The sequence below is a fragment of the Mercenaria mercenaria genome, chromosome 7, assembly GCF_021730395.1.
Source record: "Mercenaria mercenaria strain notata chromosome 7, MADL_Memer_1, whole genome shotgun sequence".
Taxonomy (NCBI): domain Eukaryota; kingdom Metazoa; phylum Mollusca; class Bivalvia; order Venerida; family Veneridae; genus Mercenaria; species Mercenaria mercenaria.
The window spans coordinates 38,021,680-38,037,900 of record NC_069367.1 but is presented as its reverse complement, the minus strand read 5'-3'; the positions used below and the strand labels follow the sequence as shown (position 1 = coordinate 38,037,900).

Genomic DNA, 16,221 nt, shown 5'->3' with positions numbered 1-16,221 from the left:
GAAACAGAATCAAACTCCAGAAACCTGGTTGTGTAGCCTTCTGGACTTTATGACGATTTAATATGACCTGGCTAGGCTTCATAGTTACACTTTAAAACTCTTTGTAATAAGTGACCTTGACCTTTGTGGTGCTTACGTAAAAATATGTACTTATGACTGCAAGACAGCATATAACTCAAATAAAACACAATAACTTTTGTACTTATCACAAAATCAGACAGAAGTAATGGAATTCCTGGGCTACATAGACAACTCAATTTGTTCAGGTGTATTTCTCCAACAACTTTCTTGAATAAAAATATTTTATAAATCTCTAAGCCAGACATAATTAAATCGCCCTTACAGAAGCAAGCCTCTGTGGCGTACATGCTGCGTATTTGCCGTGTATATGCCCCGAACACAGTAGTACGCCAGAGGAGTACATTTTACATACACCGCATGCCGCGTACATGCCGCGTACTATTTCGACGAGTACACAGCATGTACGCAGGAGGTCACTAGTACACTTCAAGTACGCAGCACAGACTCTGAAAATTTAAGGAGTACACTGCATGTACGCAGGAGGGACTTGTACAAGAAAATAGTACACTGCATGTACACCGCAGATACTTCGAAATTTATAACACTTATATTTAGTTGCATTAAAGTTGTTTCCCCTTGATGCAGTTACGCCATTTTCTTCAGATGTTTACCAAATTACATGCTACAAAAATTGATTTATTTCATTGAAAAGTGGATGAAGAAAAGCATACTAATTTATTTGATAACATCAGTCTACATTATTTTGGTAAGGGTAAATACTTATTGATGCATGTCACTTATCTTTTTTCAGTTTTTTTCTGTCCAAATGATCAGCATTTGCATAAGAAAGTTGGTGGGGTAAGGAATTTACATTATCACAGCAGTTTCGCCACAAGAGTACACAGCATGTATGCAGCAGGAGTACACAGCATGTACGCCGCAGGACTCGGGCCAGGAGTACACAGAATGTACGCCGCAGGAGTACACAGCATGTACGCCGCAGGAGTACACAGCATGTACGCCGCAGGGGTAGTACACCGCAGGCTCATTTGCATGTGAAAAGTGTATGTGCCGCGTATATGCTGCGTACTATTTCCCGCATACTTAATTCCTCCAGCGTACATCCTGTGTACTATGTAGTCCACAGCATGTACGCAGCAAGTAGTACGCGGCAGAGCTCATTTGCATGTCAAAAGTGTACTACAAACGTACTATCGGTGTATGTGCGGTGTATATCCTGCGTACTATTTAAAGCCCTTGATTTCAGTACACATCATGTACGCATCATATACGCTGTATGTACACAGCAAGAGTACGCAGCAGGCCTTTTTCTTCTGTAAGGGGATCCTGATTTAGACTTCATTAGTTTGAACAACATGACTGACACTTCTTTATAAAGTGTTATCATTTCTGAAAAACCTGACATTTTATTTACTGACAAAAGATTTAGAGGCCATTTCCATGATTTTATTGACACCAAAGGCCTACTTTTATATCTGTTTTGCCTCTAAGCAGATAATACAATGACATTTATAAGACATGAGGAATTACTGGACAAGAAAACAAATTTATCTAACCATAAGCAATTTTTCATCTAACAGACTCTTTAATTTTCTAGACACAACAAAATGAATCAAACTACAAGAAACTCAAGTGATTCAAGTCGTACTGTGAAATCATTAATATTTGTGAGGGACTACTTTTTGGGATTTTGCTATCAGCCTATGCAGGTCTCAATGAAATAAATAAATAAATAAATAAATAAATAAATAAATAAATAAACAACCCTGATATCTTCTTTTTCAATAGAGCTATAAAGGGAAATTCTGGCAGTCAAAAGCCTAAAATCAGGACCTGTCCTGAAAAATGGCCTTCCCACAAAATGTAACCTAAATTAACAAATAAATTCCCCATTTATGTGTTTTTTAACATTTAAGACCCATAAATGTCATGTCCAAATAAAATAGCCACATCTGCCAAAACCTCACATTTTAATATACACCAAGTTAAATGACATTGCAGTATCTGTGTCCTCAAGCTAAAAGGGATCATCTGGTTACATATTCCTAAATTCAGATATTTTATCATACCACAGAATCCTGGTAAGTGTGGCCTATTTCAACTTTTTACAAGGATTTGTCGGCTTACTTTGATGTACTATTATCAGTATAAGGAAACAAAATCAGCTTAGTGTAAGTTATTTATCAAGATAAAAGGTTTTGGAAAAATATTCTTGGTCACAGCCACTTTTAAGCTTCAGCCACTGAAGAGAAGACAAAACGTGATCTTAAACACCAAGTTCTGCTCAACCTGGGGCTTGATGGCATGAACGGTAGCATATGCATTTCCACAACCATCCATGAACAAGCTCAGTCAAAAGGAGCCTGCAACATTTTCACTTTTGTTGAGAGCCACCTTTGCAGTTTCCCTATTTTTCTATTTCATTTCAGACCTTGACAAAATTTTACAATAATACTGACCACACGTCATCTGTTTTTTTTTTCAGGCCAACACACTTGTATTCTGTCTATAGAGCATGTTGAATGTTGGAGACTTCTTTACCAATACTGCAGGAATCATTGGCATATTTCCGAGACCAGATTATTTTTAAATCTGGTTTATAACTGAGATTTTAGGGCATTTTCTTTTTATGACTACATTAATCTTATTTGAGATGGAGTAAAGAAAACAAAAAAGCTGCAGAAGCTGATGTTGCAAAAAATTGAGCGTTACCTTTCAGCAAAACATTTTATGCAAAATGGTCATATTTAAAGCCATAACAAATAAACTGCTACTAAAACAGAACCAATGGAAGACAAGGTGACAACACGTAACACACTGGGTAAATTGAATGGTGTATTAATTAAAATGACTGGTTTTGGACTTGCTAGATAATTATTATCCACTTTTTTTTATTTTCTATGTCCTACATAACTGTCAACTTGATTTTCATGTTCTTAAAATTTTCTGACACTAATCCCAACGCTAGGTCCTTTAAGCTCTCATTAAAATAGAGCTTTAACAGATTATAAGGATTTTAGTTCAAAGCATGCAGGGCTTTATTAGATATTACATTTCTCTGCCTATCGATTCCATTAAAATTTTCTTTCAAGATCCTGATGTCATTGAACTAGTTGGCTCCTCATAGGAACTGAGTAACAATTACCTTGAAATCTTAAAAATAATGTTGAAAGAAAAATATTAAAATTGTAAGATTGAATCAGACAATACGTACAATTTAAATCCAGAAAGAGCACTGGTCGATGTTGTTCCATGTCAGGCGGAGCTTCCCTGAAAAATAAAGTATAAATTTCAGCTCCACTGTGTGAAAACCAATGTAAGGGCTTAGTGACCAGCAAGGATTTGTTAAGTGCACATGTTTTTTTATCCCTATATCCATACTGTTTGTTTACCCACACATCCATACTGTTTGTTTACCCACACATCCATACTATTTGTTTATCCCCACATCCATACTGTTTGTTTATCCCCACATCCATACTGTTCATTTATCCACACATCCATACTGTTTGTTTATCCACACATCCATACTGTCTGTTTATCCACACATCCATACTGTTTGTTTATCCCCACATCCATACTGTTTGTTTATCCACACATCCATACTGTTTGTTTATCCCCACATCCATACTGTTTGTTTATCCACACATCCATACTGTTTGTTTATCCCCACATCCATACTGTTTGTTTATCCACACATCCATACTGTTTATTTATCCACACATCCATACTGTTTGTTTATCCCCACATCCATACTGTTTGTTTATCCCCACATCCATACTGTTTGTTTATCCACACATCCATACTATTTGTTTATCCCCACATCCATACTGTTTGTTTAGCCACACATCAATACTGTTCATTTATCCACACATCCATACTCTTATTTTTCCACACATCCATACTGTTTGTTTATCCACACATTCATACTGTTCATTTATTTATCCTCGCATCTATGCATTTTGTATCTGGTCTGGATCCTTACAGGTTGCAAAGCGCTAATGACAGATTTCACATATTAAAACCCATTTGTTTGGGTTGTTTCTGAACACTGAGTTCCAATAATATATCAGGTATGTGAAGCTAAGGTGATCTAGCCATTATCAGCAATTCTACTAAGGAAGTAAACTCTCATTTTCCTGATCAACTTCTCAACATTAGACAGAGGGTGAGAAATGATTTAGATGGAGAGTGTTATTTATTCAATAACTCATGCCTGAGATAAAATTCAATCCTTAGATTCATAGTCAGACAGCAACCCTAAAAAAGCTGACAAAGCACTCTGTAAATTAAAATTTGAATATATTGACCAATATTTACAAAAAAATCCATTTTCCCCAATAACTGCAACAAGCAAAACTCAACCAATTAAAACAGCTGTGAAGGAGTGTATGTTGCTCAATATACAAATTCTTACCAATAAAAATATCTCAAGAATGTGACACAAAAGATATCTACTCTTTCAGTGTCATGTAACTTTATTCTTGTTAAATGAAGATTTTAATTTCTTCCTATCCTAGATGTATAATTCAATAATGGGTCGCCACAAAAATAGTTCCTGGCGTTGTTCAGGGAAATTATAACCAGAGAAAAGAAAATGACACAGATATTGCTCTGGTAAGAACAAGTCCCTAGAGTCTGGGCCGCTGCAAATACAGCATCATCACATCAAGACTGAATCTAAAGGAAAGATTTCTGTTAGCTGGCAATAAAAAACAAAACAGTGAACAAATTTTAAGGACAACTAGGTTTATCTGAATAAAGGAAAGCAGAAAATTGAGAGGCAAAACTGATGGAACCAATTTCATTTGTGGCGATTTATTTTTTTGGAATGTGCATCACTTATCAGAGGATATGCCATAGAATGGAAATTATAGCTCCATAATAATAATTGGTATTCTTTAACAATTAATTGTTATGCAGCCCAATTTCTCCAGAAAAAAAGCATCAATTTTTCCCCCCCAAAAAAATCTTTTTTTTTTTAATACAGGGGTTACACAAAAGCATTTCAGTTCTGCTTCAATTGCTGCTTAAACCTAATTAACACTTAACATGATGGACACGATTGACTTGGCCTTTGCGACCAGTGTAGATCACGATCGCCTGCCCATCCGTGCAGTCTGATCATGATCTGCCCTGTTTGCTATTCAGTCAAAATCTTTTTGTTTTGATAAGCACCCCTTTAAACAGTTAATGGTACTGTCCAAATTGAAAGACAACAAGTTCATATACGTATAGAAATTTAGCAGGGTAAAGCCCTCTACAGACGGTAGGATTTTGTTGTACAACACCAATTAAATTCAAGATGTACAGCCGAATATTATCGTGTGTATGATGCTATTCCTTAATTTCGTAAATCTTAAGTCTTGACTTACAGATTAGGACATATTCTATTTTGTAAGTTTTGCCTTACGTACCACCCACGTTGACAAGCAACAAATTGGTAAATAATTAGTTGATAAGAGGCAAGTGAATGAAATTCCAGAAACAATTGCCCAAAAAATAAACACAAATCTGAATATAAAATGGCTTCTAATGCATAATGGAAAACAGATGACACTGAAAAGTTAAATGATTTGAGCCGCGCCATGAGAAAACCAACATAGTGCGTTTCCGACCAGCATCCGCGCAGTCTGATCCATGCTGTTCGCTAACAGTTTCTCTAATTGCAATAGACTTTGAAATCAAACATCATTGATCCTGACCAGACTGCGCGGATGCACAGGCTGGTCTGCATCCATGCTGGTCGCAAAGCCACAATGTTGGTTTTCTCATGGTGTGGCTTATGTAACTGTGTCATGCTAATCAAATTCATGGGACATAAAAAGGTGAATATCAATTTTTTTATTATTAATGGTTACATTTTTTTTAGTACCTGATGCACTATGTTTACTAGGTAAATGTCTGTGATTTATATTGGAATGGAATACTGTCTGTATGTGAAAAATGTACAATTTCAAAATTGTACATCTTTGAGAAAATTAGTGTTGTACAACAAAAACCTACCGTCTGTAGAGGGCTTAAGGGTGAACCTCCTGCACAATTCTGAACACAAGCTTCTTCTGTAAGAAGATATAAACACAACCAAGCAAAGTGATAGCACACTTTGTTAACATGTAAATGGGAGGTAACTCCATTATAGTGAAACCCCATTTTCCCAAAAGGACCAGAAATAAAAGTTCAATTAGAGCACAAATTTTGTCAGAAAGCCTCCCAAAATAAATCAGAGAGGAAGAAAAAATGACTACAGGTGTACTGCTTTCTGTGATACTGTCAAAGAGGAAAAATCTGGGGTGACAGCCCTAGAGGATTTTATCTGGCTATGGATAAACAGGACCTTTAGACTAGCAGCCTTCTTTTCTCACACTACGATATTAACTCAAAAATCATTACCAGTCTGCTGGTGCCCCTGGAATTTCACTGCCTGCTACGGGAACCATCACAGCATTTCTTTCCTCAGTCAGTGATACCCACTGGTCTATTAATGCGCTTTCTCTATCACAGTCTGCTTCAGTTTTATCTGAAAATGTATAAATCAGTGAACTAGTCTAGAATAATTATAAACCAGTTCAAAACAGAATTTAATCTGAATACCAGGCACGCACATTCTCTATCATAGTTTTTTCCAGGTCATAAATCAGTGAACCAGTCAAAAAAAGTTAAAGCCAGACTGAAAAACCTATTTAGTAATCAGAAAACCAGTCAAGCACATATGGACAATAGACTGCTATCAAGGATGAAAATCATATTTCAACAATTATGAAGGGATTTCAACTGCATATGATAATAATTCAGTTTCCAGACTCCCATGTTACAACAATAACCACTCTTATCAAATATCAGGGCTTTTTTCTTCAAGGACTTTGACTCTAAAATGATGCATACAAACTTTAAGCTTTGTTCACTCACAAGATAAACTATAACCTATACTTATGAAACCCAAAATGATAATAAACACTTTTAAATTGAGGGCTGAGCACAAAACTGAACTGTATATAAATAAAGAAACAAGAGCTGTCACTAATGGTGACAAATGCCCCCCGCAGCACCTTGACCTTTGACCTGGTGACCCCAAAGTCAATAGGGGTCGTGTACTCAATAAGTACTATCAGCAAGTGAAGTTTGAAGGTCCTGGGTGCAGTGGTTCACGAGTAAAGTGCCTTCATGCAAAAAGTTAACGTTGTGACAAACGAACAAACTAAGGGACAGACAGTTTAAAACTAATATGCCTCCCTTTGGGGGCATAAAAAGATACAGAAGTTTTGCACTTAGCCCTTGAAATGTAAGTGTCTTCAAGCATAACTTATGCACTTAAGCAACTATATTTCAGCCAGTAATTATAAAAAAAATCTGATATTTATGCAAAAACACTGAGTTTAAGCTATCATATCTCACCAGTTTTATTCATAAGACTCTGTATTTGGCTGTCCAGATATTTATGCAGCTGGGACGTCAGCCTGAGGTTTGACCTCTACAGGGGCATATTCACCTTAGTCATTAACTTCATGTATCTCAATCCACAGTTCTATTTTCCTGGTTACTTCATGCCATCTGAAAGCTAAACATGCTTTCATCAGATGTATCTGTCAGTAATTGTCAGCCATTTTCAAATTTGAATTCCCATGCTCGGGTTAAGGTATTATTTACAGTTATTAGTCAGAGTTTCTTATAATGGTATCTTGCAGGTTCTATAAGATGTTTATTGACTCACCATGCTTGCAACATCATGTATACCTGGCTTAATTTTTTCATCTATGCATATTGTAATAACTTAAAGGCATAAATAATAGGTAAAATCTTGTCATATATAATCATTAATGCAGTAGTTATTCACTTCAGTACATCAAATTTTCAATTTTAGAATGATGTATGAAGTACTTTAATTGGTAAGATTGTGTAATTTATGACATACTGCAACTCTTAGCTTTCAACGGTGGAGGAAGACCCCTCCCCTACGAGCATCATTCCAGATATGGGTGGGAACTTTGTTAAAACCACCAATTATCAGTGTGCTAGCTGGAGGAATTCCTTACATGAAATAACTGAACATCCTTGTGGTGCACTCAGGGCAGTGATGAGTGGTGCACTCAGGGCAGTGATGAGTAAGTGATTTAAGCAAGGTATTTATTATCATTATACCTGTCAACAAGAGAGTTGGATCTAGCCACACTGTCTGCCTGGGAGTTCTGCTGACCAAACCCAACAACTTTATGTCCCCAGACCTCGATAGATAATGCCCCTTCCTGGGCATGCTCAATGAACTCTTCTGGCATGTACACTTTAAAATCCTGCAAAAGAAGTTTGAGCATATTTTTTTTAAAGCAAAAAATTGTCTTAGATTTTCAGAATATTTTTTGCAAATATGTTGAAAGTAGAACTACAATAGAAAACTACACTTTCATGATAAAATATCTGATATTTATATGCAAGGATTCCATGCATGATTTCGCAGTTGTAAATTTACAAGAGCTGTCTGTAAGACAGCCAAGCTCGACTATTCGAAATATTGTCACAGAAGCAGGAAATTATTACCCAAAATGTTAAATATCAAAAGAGTTTTAAGTTCGAAAGGGGACATAATTTGACCAAAATACATATCAGAATTATGGGACTTGATGTTATCAACTAGTTTTATAACCCCGAAGAAACATGTTAAGTTTCAATTCAATATCTGCATTAGTTTTGGGGATAGTAACTTGCATGTTAAACTTTAACCAGAATTTTCTAAGTCCAAAAGGGGGCATAATTTGCTCAAAATACATGTTAAGAGTTATGTTACTTGACCCAGTAAGGTTGGTAATTGACCTTGAAAAAGAATAAATAAGTTTCAAAGCTATATGCCTTTTGGTAATAGCTGTATGTACTTGCACGCAAAACTTTAACCAGGATTTTCTAAGTCCAAAAGGGGGCATAATTTGCCCAAAATACATGTCAGAGTTATGGGACTTGGTGCTATCAACTAGTTTTATAAGCCAGAAGACACATGTGAAGTTTCAATTTAATATCTGTAGTAGTTTTGGAGATAGTTACTTGCATGTAAAACTTTAACCAGAATTTTCTAAGTCCAAAAGGGGGTATAATTTGCCCAAAATATGTGTCAGAGTTATAGGACTTGACCCAGTGAGGTAGGTAATTGACCTAGACAAAGAAAAAATAAGTTTCAAATCTATATGCCTTTTAGTAATAGCTGTATGTACTTGCATGTAAAACTTTAACCAGAATTTTCTAAGTCCAAAAGGGGGCATAATTTGCTCAAAATACTTGTCAGAGTTATGAGACTTGACCCAGTGAGGTAGGTAATTGATCTAGAAAAAGAAAAAATAAGTTTCAAATCTATATGCCTTTTAGTAATAGCTGTATGTGATTGCACGCAAAACTTTAACCAGAATTTTCTAAGTCCAAAAGGGGGCATAATTTGGCCAAAATGAAGGTCAGAGTTATGGGACTTGGTGCTATCAACTAGTTTTATAACCCCAAAGACACATGTGAAGTTTCAATTCAATATCTGCATTAGTTTTGGAGATAGTAACTTGCATGTAAAACTTTAACCAAAATTTTCTAAGTCCAAAAGGGGGCATAATTTGCTCAAAATACATGTCAGAGTTATGGGACTTGACCCAGAGAGGTTGGTAATTGACCTAGAAAAAGAATAAATAAGTTTCAAAGCTATATGCCTTTAAATGATAGCTGTATGTACTTGCATGCAAAAACTTAACCAAGGTGTGACGCCGACGCCGACGCCGACGCCAGGGTGAGTAGAATAGCTAGACTATTCTTCGAATAGTCGAGCTAAAAATGGAAAATCTTATGATATATCTCAATTGCAGATGGTACAATTTAGTGGGGTTCTACAATAATATCAGTAATGCCCTAGCCCAAAGATTGTTCTTGATATATTAGTGACCAGTCGTTTTGCACTAACATTGCTAACTTAAAACATTCTATGTCCTTACCCTTTCATGGTTAAACTTGATATATTTGGTGTTCTTTTTACAAGTGTCTGGGTGTATCTCTGGTGGGACAGAGATGGGGTCATCATGACCCCAGAAAGAGTACTGGCAGAACACAAAATTTGATAGATCCTTTGGCAGGCCTTTTGCTTCACAAATCTTTACCTATATAGGACAGATTAAAACAAACATTAACAGTTAAACTTAGAAAATGTTTGACAAATATCAATCATATTACTTTCTGTGTATAAATTGAAATTAATCACAATAGCTTTTCGAGTATTAAAATGTTCTGTTGCTGTTTAAACTGTTGCTTCACCTCAATGACACACCACTTAGCACAGATTATTAAAAATTTGGCAAAAAAGAAAAAAGCATTTATCTTACTCTGATTATAAGCGGTGCTCCTACTGACATTGATTGATCAGTATCATCTTCATTGCCTTTCTCATCGTCACTATCATCATTTATGTCTGCATAACGATCCATGATCCCGCTGCCCAGCTTAGATATCTCTATGTAGTTTGCCGGCAACCTGTATATATATATATATATATATATATATATATATATGACTTTTAATGACATTTACGTTACTAATTGGTTGTATTTAAGGTCTACCAATTATATTTTATGTCGGTATCCTTTACACACTATGTTAAATATATTCATGTATGTGTGCATTCTGAACTAAGAACTTTCTTCCTCCATTATTTAGCCAAAGGCAGCCTATTTTTTGTTGTGTGTTTTTTTAAAATACGTAACGCTGAGTACTGTGGTGGAAGGCAAAAACATACGAGCTTTCAACAGAATCAACACCTGGTCCATTACTCCTTCTTGAATTTTCAAACAGGCATTTGTATTGACTTAAAGTGCATTCATCAAGTATAAACTGTAATTCAATTAAGCTCCTTAATGGCTTTAAATCAGACTTTCAGCCACTGAATCTGACACTCCATTGCCGGACTTTAAAAAATAAATAAATAGAGTATTATAATATAAAACAGCCTACCTCTCCCTGCTGACTGATGATTGGTACTTGATAGTCCAGTTTAACATCATAAAAAAGACAGTCCAGAAACGCATTAGCTACCCCGATCAGATTGTGGTTTTCATACAATTCATAGAATGGATCTCCTTTCTGAGGTGGTCCGTCATCCTGAAAGAGATAAAATATTTAACATGTCTGAGGAGAAATTAAGTTTCTTGTACATTTCACCTTGACTGTTTCTCTCGATGCACAGCTGCTTTTAATAATTGATAAAAATATGCTAAAGACATGCAAAATTTCATAACACTAGAATAATTTTGAGTCCTTTTTAAATAGTCCCGGTCGTTCTGTTATAAAGATATTGTTAATAACCGAAAACTTTCACTGAAGCAAACATTTGCCTATAACTGGTGTAAGGTAATACGACAACAACCCAGACTGCTGGAAGGATAAGCCTAGAAACCAAGGAACGTTCTAGAACCCAGCTGGGTGACTTCCTCAAATGAAAGAATTCTACTTCCCAATCAGTGCACACACCTGAAGCACTAAGGGGCAAGAGTTTCATAGTTAGTCATCTTAACCATTAGGCACTAGAGGTCCAACAAGGGCCTTGGACCTGTCAATCTGCCTCAGGAACAAAGTCTTAAAACTGCTAATATACCTAGCATGCACTTTAACACAACTCAGCAACTCAAACTCATTACTATTATAAGAAGATAGAAATTACATGAAAAACTGACATTTCTAACCAAAGGTATTTCCCAATTTGATAACCAGGTTTTGAAAAAGATTCTACCTAACTAATGCCTTAAATACGCAGTTTAGTACAACTTTACAGAAGGCTGTATGTCCATAAATAGTATCTTAAAACAACCCTTTCTTTATGGAAATCAGAAGACGCTAAGATCATTATATAAATGTGATATGTGGAATTTTAACAATTCAATACTGAATAATCCTGCAATCTTGTGCACTCGTATAATTAAAACTGCAATAAAGATTTCCTCAAGAGCAATCTTAATCTATTTCTGATTCAAAAAGCTATGCAATTTAAGAAACTATTCTAAGTCATTTCACTTAATACATCACAGTTGAACAATGCTAAACAAAAACTAAATTAATCACAAGCTGTAATAGTGCAGCTAAAAGACTTCAAAACAGTATGACAAGGAAGTTCATTAATTAATGAAATTCCAAAGAAATGTTTTGCCTGGGTTCAAAAACTTCTCTCCAGAATCATTTTCTTTCTTGATATTTCTAAAGTTTAAACAAACTATTTTCTTTTTATATACGTAACTGAAATTCAAAAACGGGAAATAGTATGAACAGACCTTCTAATTACAAAAATGTTTGGAAAAATGTCTTTATTATTATGTTTTTCAACCTTTTATCATTAGCATGTATAATACCTCCTGAACCTTTCCTTGAAAGTTAGTGAACAGGCATGAATGGAGTCAGTAACTCATTTTTTCATTAGCTGGGAACTTATTAATAGGTAACAGCAGCAACTGCTTCCAGTGGGGCCGAACCTTTGACCTTCTGTTCCGAAGGCAGGTAAGCTTGTTTGTTTTGGGTTTAACACCGCTTTTCAACAGTATTTCAGTTAAGCAACGGCAGGCAGTTAACCTAACCAGTGTTCCTGGATTCTGTACAAATACAAACCTGTTCTCCGCAAGTAACTGCCAACTTCCCCACATTAAGCAGAGGTGGAGGATGAATGATTTCAGACACAATGTCTTTTCTCAAATCGTCATGGAGAACATACGCCTCACCCAGGGCTCGAACTCACAACCCCGAGATCCGTAGATCTGCTCTCTCTCTATTGAGCTCAGCAGGCGGGCTCAAGGCAAGTAAGTTTACCCAAAGTAATGGTGTATATGAAAAAACATAATTATGTAACTTCCTAGTGAAAACATTCATTTTTTTCACTGATTAAAAACTGCCAAATACATTTTTCACTAGCATGGACACTACAGAATGGACAAAATTTGGAATACATGAAATAATAAGATAACCTGTTTGCTTTGCACATGGGATCAAAATACCTTTCACTCATAAACACAAGATCTTACATTTTCACTCACAGCTACCCAACTTTTGAAAAAATTGCATCTTGGGTTAACATAGTGGAAAATATGTGAATAAATATTTATGTCATATTTTTTCCCTCTTTTCAAGTTCTTTAGCTGCAAAAACAGAAAGTAAACTAGAACTGCTTTAGAGAAAAGCACATGTCTCCCACAACTGCCTAATCATCTAAATAGTAAGTCAGTCTTTATATACTGATTACTCAATATAAATATACCTCTGATTTTGGGTAATTCAAGGGCAATAATTCTGAAGTGCCTCAGGCGATTTGGTTAGTTATCGAACTTGGCTGAGGACTCATGGTCAAACACATTTTGTTCAAGTTTGGTGAAGATCCGAAGAGAAATGTTCAACCTTGAGTGCGGACAAGATTAAAAGGCGATTTTCGGTAATTCAAGGGCAATAATTCCGAAGTACCTGGGCCGATTTTGCTAGTTATCGAACTTGGCTGAGGACTTATGGTCAAACACATGTTGTTAAAGTCTGGTGAAGATCAGATGAGAAATGTTCGACTTAGAGTGCAGACAAGAGCAAAAAGGCCGATTTTCGGTAATTCAAGGGCCATAATTCCGAAGTGCCTGGGCCTATTTCGCTAGTTATTGAACTTGGCCAAGGACTTATGGTCAAACACATTTTGTACAAGTCTTGTGAAGATCAGATGAGAAATATTCGACTTAGAGTGCGGACAAGATTTGTGACAGACAGACACATAGACAGGAGTAAATCAATATGTCTCCCACACCACTGTGTGGTGGGAGACATAATAAAAAGAAAAAATTGTCATGCTAAGCGTGACAACACAAACCGACTCGGACTCATCAGAATCATCTACCCTCAGTGGGATTCCTTGTGACTTCCTGTCCTCGTACATGTCCCGCATGTCAATTATCTTGTTTTCAAACTTTTCCATCGACCAAACCTGACTCCCGCGATGTTTTCTACGCACCAGTAACGCTGGTTCACAGACAAAAGCTCCTCTCTGAAGAAAAAAATATTTACAATAACCTCTGTTAGCAACACCTGTTAAAACATCTCTATACACAAGCCCATATTTTTTATTCTGATTAGAGAAGAATATTTTATATATCAACAAGCTACAGAGCTACAAGTTCTTTACAACAAACACCTTTAAGCATTCCCAATGGTGTTAGCTCTAAGAAAACTGGCACTGTAATACCATTGTGACTTAAGTCTCCATTAAAACTGGCCCCAAAGTAAGACCAATGCAAATGCATTAAGAACAGTTCTATTTGGTTTCAGTTGTAAGATAGACTGCCACTATAACCTATTCCTTCACATTCATCTGTGAAAAGCGTGTCACAGTTTTGTTTGTTAAAAGGATTGACTTTCCTTTATTTTTAGCCTTCTTGCAGCAAGCGATTTCTGTTTTTGTGACCAATGCAGACCAGGATCAGCCTACACATCCATGCAGTCTGATCATGGTCTGCACTGTTCGCTATTCAGTCAGCAAATATTCATTGAACACCCTTCGAATAATAAATGGTACTGTCCAAATTGAATGATGGACCATTACATTTTTGAAATTTAGCAGGCTAAGGGTTAAAAGATTAAAATCTAGTTTATTCCTAGTTGATACATATATTCTTTAGAACTGAAACAATAGAATAACTACCGAAAATTACACGTAATGTGATTATACCATCTTTCATAACATTTCATGAGAAAAGTCATATTTTACTAACCCTTCTGTTAGGACTTAGATTTGACGCTGGTATTTGCAAAGTGACATGGAATTCTGTTTGTTTGCCCATCTCCTCGGCCAGAAAATTGGCTTCACGAACCAGGGAGTTAGCTTTAACAACCTCTTCACGTAGCAAAGACAGGCTATGTTTAAACATTTTATCTCTGAAAAAAAAATAACACACAAGAAATTTATATTTTAACTCTTTTCCTAAAGTTTTACTTTTTTTCCACTTCTGCTGCTATGATATTACATGCAATGACATATAAATGTGACTTATTTACAGTATTTTTGTCGTATAATAACACAAAAGTTTCATTCTTCTTTCTTAAACAGGAAAATAAATTGGGAAATGTTAGAAAAAGTCACAACCTATATAAGAATGCACTATGAAAGCAACATGATGTTGCAGACATAGAGGCAGAATCACCATGAAAGCAACATGATGTTGTAGCCACAGAGGTAGAAATATAGAAATTTAAGAATTTATGTAACAGTGCATCAATGACAAGTAATGTCATACTGCTCAATTTTATGCAGAATCAATCATTCTTTAAGGAGGTAGGTTACCTTGATATTTGTATGTGCGCATGTCCAACCGGAAGCTAACGTGACGATTTACGACGACGTTTACGACAAAACTAAATGTGTTTATATATTCATTCTTCTGAAAACAAATCATGAACCTGCCTTCGATCTGATGCTTTATGGTTTAATAATGCAGATATAATGAATAAATTGCCGCAGAAACGCTTCAAAACAATGTTGCCTTAAAATGACGTCATTGACGTCATGACGTTACGTGTCAGTTACCGCGCAAAATTAATAGCTTTTATCTTGAAAGTACGTAATTCTGTGCATTTTCTTTATTTTAACTATTTTCAAATAACCATTATTTGCTGAAATATTTTTTATGAGTCTTTTGCTCTGAACAATAATCAATAGTTTGCTTCTTTTATGTAGTTATATTGAAATGCTATGCGGAATGTAAGAAAACGGATGATGATAACCAATGTTATTTGGAATATAGCTGAGTGAAAGGTTACTTGTTACGGCCATTTTCAAAAAAAAAATCTAGCAGTTTGATTTGTAATACCTATTTTTCAGGTTCCGTTAATAATTTGTTACTTATATACTAAAACTAAGATCTAAAATTGTTCAAATTTCAGTAGAAAATTGTGGTTTCTTGAATTGAATTGATGTTACCATGGAAACGAAGCCCGTGACCTATATGTCTAATGGTAAAATTCAAAAGCGTTGACACTGATCTATTTAAGGAACACAGCTTCAGCTTTTTATTTTCATTTCAACAATATCCATGAGAATAATAGCAGCATGTAGAACAATTTTTCAATAAAAATGTCAGACGACGGGCACTGCTGTAAGTATTTTAAGCTGTGAAATTTGTTTAAATAAAAGCAATTCAAACGAAAATATTACTTACGTAA

General features: G+C 35.6%; 1 pseudogene; it reads right to left on the bottom strand.

Annotated features, from left to right (window-relative positions):
* Positions 1-16,221, bottom strand: part of LOC123544213 (kinesin-like protein KIF13A) — an 80,279-nt pseudogene that overhangs the window by 45,022 nt on the left and 19,036 nt on the right.